At 39.6% G+C, this 7,618-nt stretch overlaps 1 long non-coding RNA gene across 1 annotated transcript; it reads right to left on the reverse strand.

The window, feature by feature from the left end:
• Window positions 1-1,678: 1,678 nt before the first annotated feature.
• LOC133023032 (uncharacterized) lies at window positions 1,679-3,168 on the reverse strand. The gene is made up of 3 exons (XR_009683035.1): window positions 2,234-3,168; window positions 2,021-2,114; window positions 1,679-1,929 (listed from the first exon to the last, which is right to left on the reverse strand). It is a non-coding gene; the product is annotated as an uncharacterized LOC133023032 (long non-coding RNA).
• Window positions 3,169-7,618: the final 4,450 nt, after the last annotated feature.

The raw sequence follows: 7,618 nt of genomic DNA on the forward strand, positions 1-7,618 counted from the left end.
TTAATGTAAATCTCTACATTTGAACTTAAAATGATAATTTCAACAAAATTAAAGAGATCAAAAACTATAATTTTCTTTACCAGTGACAGAGAGATTGACACGATCACTGAAGAGGGACTTGAAGAGTTGACCCGAAGCCTCTTTTTGAAATTGGCACTGGTACACTCCCTCGTCACCGAAGGTCACTTTAGCCATATTAAAGGTAGCAGAGGAAGAATTTGATATTGAGTTGAATTTTGCGATCCGACTGAGTGTGTGTGTGAAGAGGAACCTTCCCCCTTTATGGTTAGCTGCGATCAAACAGGTGATGCCGATGTCCTGACCCCAGGTCACTACACCAGGAGGATTCATGGAGATCTTGGGCTTCAGAAAGGCTGTAGAAAAATATATATATATATTATTGATAATAACAGTAATAATAATAATAAAGTGCTGCTGCTGTTGTTATCTTTGAAATATTGGAGTTTGTTAAATGAAGAATCATTGAATAACATTAACCTTATTTCCCCTTTTAATAAATCCTTTTGTAATTCAATTATCTGTATCTTGTGATTATTGGTGCACATGTACAGCCGTGGCCAAAAGTTTTGAGAATGACACAAATATACATTTTCACAAAGTCTGCTGCCTCAGTTTTTATAATGGTATATACTCAAGAATGTTATGAAGAGTGATCAGATGAATTGCAATTAATTGCAAAGTCCCTCATAGCCACGAAAATTAACTATATCCCCAAAAAAACATTTCCACTGCATTTAAGCCCTGCCAAAGAAGGACCAGCTGACATCATGTCAGTTATTCTCTTGTTAACAAAGGGGAGAGTGTTGACAGGGACAAGACTGGAGATCACTCTGTCATGCTGATTTAGACAGAATAGCAGACTAGAAGCTTTAAAAGGAGGGTGGTGCTTGAAATCATTGTTCTTCCTCTGTTAACCATGGTTACCTGCCAGGAAACACATGCAGTCATCATTGGTTTGCACAAAAAGGGCTTCAGAGGCCAGGATATTGCTGCCAGTAAGATTGCAGCTAAATTGACCATTTATCGGATCATCAAGAACTTCATGGAGAGAGGTTAAATTGTTGTGAAAAAGGCTTCAGGGCGCCCAAGGCACTAGACGAAAAGCAGTATTATTGTCACAGTGAACCTCTACGGACAGGCCTAATCCCCTGCTGTAACCAACTGTTTCCATGATGTTACCTCGGCGTTCGCCAGTGAAGACAAGGTGGGTCTATCGGCGTTTGCGGACCTTAAGGGGGATTTGGAGAACAAAGGAGAGAGCCGCGGGGGGGCTCGCGCCGCTGCGCGGACCGATCGCGACGTGTGATCTAATTAGCATATGAATCGGAGTCCAGCCGCTGGCTAGAACCTCTCTCTACTCACCATTGGAGGAAACCACAGACCCTTGAAACTAATGTCACTCGTGATTGGCTGGTAGAAGTGTTGCTATTGGTCACCTTATGGGTCATTGCAGTGCACACGTGGGGTCACAGCATTCCGCACGTGGGGTAAGCCCCTCCCACACAATATTTATAATAAAAATGTATATATTAATATTTATTATTATTTATAAGTAAGCCTTTACCAAAAGCACTGCAGTTAATTAAAACTAAACATTCATGTGATGCTTGATGCTATAGGTGAACATATTGTACAGGGAACAAATGTGAACAAGGTATATGTGGAGTGAAAGCTTTATTTACATACAGCAAAAATATTGTACAAAATCTCAGGTGAGGCTTGAAATGTTTCTCTGCAGCCTCTGGGTCATGACTTCTTTGTGGGACTCTTCTCCAGTGTGTAGACGTCTGTGGTGTGTAGCTGTGAGATCCAGTGTAGCTTCCAGTCTTATATGAAGTGTGGGACACAGGTCGGTGCACTCCTGGCTGTGGAAGGATGGATCCATGTCATCTGTCCCGCTTCAATCAGCTGTAAACACATTCAGTAAAATTAGCACAGTTCAATGACAACATACACCTTTACATGTAACTGGAAAATTATTTAATGAATATAACCTTACCCTCTTTCTTCTCCGACAACTCCTCAATGCTGATGTAAGGTCTGGTCGGATCATACTGGCTCATAGTGTGTCTTTGTACGTCATGGACAGGCAGCTGGAAAACAACACATGTAACATGACTTTATTATTAATAAACGGAAATAGCCGCGCTGCATCACCGTTGGAAGATCCACAGCAAAAAAACACCAAAACAATTCATAAACAGTTACTTACATTCAATGGCTTAATTTTCTGCACTTTAAATCCGGACTTTCAGCGTCTCAGCCTAACGCCTCTTTGTTTGTTTGTGTGTGGGGGGGGGGGCTGAGGCTGTGAAAACATACAGAAAAAAGTCACGTTGATGAAAAAACTTAACGAGAACAAACTGTTACATCTAAGTAATTCATACATATTTACACATGCACTAGATCTGCTCCAGCACTCGATGCTGTATTCGTATTTTAGCAACTTTCTCGCTATCCCAAAGAGTGGCGGACATGCTTTCAGATGTACCAGTTAGCTTAGTGGTTAGCATGGCGTCTCTAGCTCACCGTAACTCAGGGACTGTGCTTCCGTCTTCTCCGCCTCGACTCGTCCACACCGGGCCCGCGGCTCTGCCTCCACACGCACTCATCTTCTCCTCCAGGGAACAGCGTCGTGTCGACTTCAGCAAGTTATTTACCCCGAAGACAGAGTCACTCGTACGGGACAAGCTAAACACGACCCGCTTCCTGTCTGCGGGACACTCGACGCTGCTGCACGGCGTTTACGAGGCTCTGATTGGACGAGTCCATCAGCTGATGACGCGAGCGGGTGACGTGAGCAGCGGTTACTTCATGGGATAAGTATTTGACTGAGGCCAGGTTTATTTTTTGTGGTGTTTAGTAAATTTACACACATGATTCACTCATGCTGTTCTGTGTTCGTAACCTTATAGTTGAATGCACTTATTGTAAGTCGCTTTGGATAAAAGTGTTGACTGTTTTAATGGAATACTGAGAAAGTTTAATAACAACAATTAGACAATTGAAGTTCAAATTATGAAGGAATTTAAGCTCTATATTGTGTCTCCTTTATATTTAAAATAATAATCAAACTGAGTGGAGATGTATGTTGTATCCAAACAGCCGGCTGCTGTGTTTTGTCACTGTGCAGTCCATGGGGGATTAAATATTACACTGAAAAAATAAATCATTAAATCAATGAATGTTTCATAGCAATTTTGAAAGTAGTGGTGAAAAGGTACCATTTATAATTCATGGAACAGCTTAGTTTGCCATTGACATGTGAATTTGATGCCAGTATTTTGGGAGGACAGATATTTTTATGGAAAGCCAGTAGAAGTTTGGAGCTTACAGGACACAGATGATCATACCCAGCATCATTTATTTGCTGGTAGAGGTGTGGTTTACACTTCCTCTGTGCATTTAACCAGCACAATTGAAAAAGTGACTGTAATCATGCCACTCTATACAGTTGTTGAGATTTAGGATTGTTTTGGATGACAATAAAAATTTGAAATAAAGTGCATTGTTTCATTTCTTTTGACTGCATTGACCTTTGTTCGTGGTATACAATATAATTCATTATAGCACACTTACTTACTTAAGAACAATTTAAAATTTCAGGTTTAATATTTATTTTAAGCCTGGTTTACTCAGCCAGATAGTTTGTTGGTGCCTCTTACACATTGGTGTTATCTGCTCTCAGGGAAACTGATTTGCATTTGTGAAGCTCAGAGCATTGTCATTTGCATATGAAAGCGTCCTCTAGGAGTTGGAGCAGGGGGGGTCAAATCTCAACAGCTCACAGGCTTGACAACTGCAGGAACCCTGAGCGTTTCCTTTGCTGCCTGCAGATACGTGTGAAAGTCGTTAACCGAAGGATGTGCCAACACTTCTCTGCGACACAGATTGACACAAACGCTTCTTTTCATGCAGTGAGGAAGTCCAGCAAGCGCCAGGACCGTCTCCTAAAGTTTGATCTAGGAAGACTGACACTGCAGGAGTGGAGTTGTTTGTTTGCGGCTCAGCATCAAAGGATTAATTTTCCATTTATGTCCGTGCTACAGAACATCGTGTTTTAATGGCGTTTAATCAAACTTGACGCCACGCCACAGTCACACCGTGTGACGAAAAATCAATCCCTCAATCAGTTATTATCTTCATCTTGTTGTGATGACACTCATTCCAATTTGAAGTTGATCCGATGAAAGCCCTGGTACAAGTACATCAAACTAAATGTGGAATATGGCCAAAATGGCCAAAAATGCAAAATAGAAGGCTTCCTGTGGCGTTTTTCCAATTGCACCTGGTACTTTTTTGTTTGTCTGGTCATGATACACCTGTGTATCGATTTTTGTGAAGATCGCCCATTGAAAATTCCTCCAGAATACGTAAATTTTTACCAGTTTCTAACTTTCTGCAAATTTTGGTAAGAATTTGAGCATGTTAAAGCCCTCAAAAAGCCAAATCATTTGCCTGAATAATAACAAGCTTTGTTATTCAGCGACCTTCGAAGAGGCACAATTTCTTACGGTGTTTCTAAGTTGTTTAAAGTTTTTATTAAGGTGTACGGTGACAAGGACGGTTCAATAAACGACCTGAACATCAGTTAAGTCTCATCAATCTTTCGGGGGATCTGCTACATAGGTGATTAACGTATGAAAGTAATTTAAGACCTCAAGTCCAATAAAAGTGTATAAAAACGTTTTTTAAAGCAATTCACAAGAGGATAAGGAGCAAGGCACTGTGATCTTGTCAGAGAGTTTGTTTCCTTAGAGATCCTAACAGGAAAGTCCTTGGTCCTCTTAGGCCCTTTTTTGTCGTCTTCAGAGCTCAGTAACGATGCAATCATGAGGCAACATGGTAGAAAGGTTCAATTATGAGTTTAACTTCTTTATTGTATTGTTTGTCACAGATATACAGTGTATTTGTAAGTTGTAAATTAAACATGTTTATCTGTATGCCTAATTATAAATACTGTGCCTTAGAGTTATAGCTATTTATATAGCTTTCTTCACTGGTTCGCAATGAGTTTCAGAGTAAATTTTTTGCTATTATTACTAAACAACTATGTGGCTCTGAGTCTCTCGATTCCTACTAATGTATGTGAAATATTTAATTACCTTGTGCTTCAGAAACCAGATGGAACTCCTATAGTATACTAGGGTTATCTGGCAAAGAGGTAATGTTGACTGATCTACTGCGCTGGCCGCATGGCTTTCAAAGTGCTGCCGTACAAGCCAGTAATCTGTCAGATTTACCTTTAGCCTCAGCGTACCATCAGGTTCAGCCTGTATTTTTGATCACAAGGCCAAAACACATGATGACGCTACGCTGCACAACTGAGGATAGATCCTTACATCCTGTTGCTGGGGGCCGCTAACACCTGCTAACATCTACTGGTAGTTGGTCACTTAATTTGTGCAGAAGACCTTCAAACATACAAGGGATATTTACCACCTGTCCTATATTCTAAATGTTATGCAACACAAAGTACTGTGTTGTTATAATGCTATTTTAACAACACATATGTTTATTATTATTATTATTATTATTATTATTATTATTATTATAACCTCAGCCAAGGAGTTTAGGTTTTCGTCACCGTTTTTGTTTGTTTATGGTTGGCAGGATTACGCGATAACTTCCATGAAATAAAGGGATCGAGTAGATCCGGATCATTGGGTCGATCCCGGAATTCTTTTTTCACTTTCTTATGCATTACGTAGTACAACATTCTCGATGATACCTCAGAGAATAATTCATGGACCTTGATGCAATTCGGTGCAGATCTAAACAAGAATCTGGATATAATTAATTTGTTGGCTTGTGAAATGTTGGGGTTATTATTATTCTCATAATAATATTATTAATAATAATAATAATAATAATAATAACAATAATATAATCATAATCATAATAATAGTAATAACCTTAGTAATTACCACAGATTCAACGTGTCCCTTGAAAGGCCTTGAGGTTCTGGGCCCTGACACACTAGCCAAAAGTGAATTCAGCCTCGGCCTGTGGCCCAGCAGCTCGGGGGTTTGATGAATTGATATTGATATTCTCTTCTCACCTGAGCAGATGACACCAGCATCCTCAGAGTGTCCACAGTTATGGTCCCCAAATGGATTGTGACCACAGGTGGTCAAAGAAGGTTCACTTCCTGAGCAGGCCACGTCATCAAGCCAAATAGATCCAACTCCTACGCCAAAGTGAGCATTCTGAGGCGCACTCACTGCTGTGCCACAGTTCAACTGTCTGCAAACCACCATCGCATCTTTCAAGTCCCAACCGTCATCGCAGACCGTTCCCCAGGTATCTTTGTGATAGATTTCAACTCTTCCAGAGCACCGACTGGATCCAGAACCAGCTAATCTGATCTGAAAACCTGTAACAAACATCATATTTTTAACAGAACATGCATGTAAAAGTACAAGAGTTATATGTATCATGTAGGAAATGGACTGACCTGCAGCAGGTGAAGATATGGTCAAGATAAAGCAGACTAGAAGAGAAAATAGAGCACATGCAGATTTATATTTACATGAATTATTACCTAATTATTATCTATTTATCTTATTTTTTTTAATCCAAACATGTATTTTTTAAGCCTCTGTGCAAGTGGCTGGAGGCATAATGTTTCGTATTGTCCCAACTTCTGTTCCATTATTGAGAAAACTATATCTCAAGAAGGGAATTTCTTCACATTTTGTAAAAACACGTTCAGTTGACCCCAAGGATGAAATGATTACATTTTGGTGGTCAGGGTCAAAGTAATGGTGGCCTCACAAAACCTTTTGCTTTGTGAATGTGATCAGGAACATCTCCAGTAAACCCTTTTCTTGGTGCAAACCCTGAACTGAGTTTTAAACAAACTCATGGACATCTTTCCTCAATGTTTATTTCAGATCTGTATAGGGGGATTACCACCAATCAATGTGTACCTGATGTTTATTCAGATATGATTATGGGTTGTACAAATAGACTATATAGAAAGGGGAAAGATAATATATAATTGAAAGTATTAATAAACTGACTTTGTCAAGGGGTTTAACTACATCAACACTACATCATTTAAGCATGTAACAAAATTACAAGCATTCACAGCAACACAGCCATGCAATTAATACATAGTGAATTTATAGGGCTACTATTATAACCAGCCCGATAAGAAGTTATTATAACTGTATTAAAATGAGAATCAGCAGCAGGGTCTTTAGTTTAGCTTAACATGGTCTCAAGTTTTGGATGTTGATAAAAAAATGTGAAGCAAGGTCATTCCTCAAAACTTCTTTCTCTGAAACGGAACGCCCTGTATGTATTACTGTAATGTGTTACCTCATCTTGAGTTGAGCAACAATCACATAACACAAGTTATATTTCTGACAAAGCTGTGATCATGTACGTTATAATGTTATGTAGTGGGCATAAACATCATGTAGTACTTTGTTACTTGCCAGCTTCTCAGTTTAGCGAAAATAAGGTCATGAACATCAGCGGCAGTGTTTGTGGAGAGTAAGTGAAATCTTAAAAGGTTCCACAAAGATGGGGCATTAATAAACAGGTCGCCAGAGACACAACTATGAATGCTCGAGTAATGCTGTTCTTT

Source organism: Limanda limanda, chromosome 17, assembly GCF_963576545.1.
Source record: "Limanda limanda chromosome 17, fLimLim1.1, whole genome shotgun sequence".
NCBI lineage: Eukaryota > Metazoa > Chordata > Actinopteri > Pleuronectiformes > Pleuronectidae > Limanda > Limanda limanda.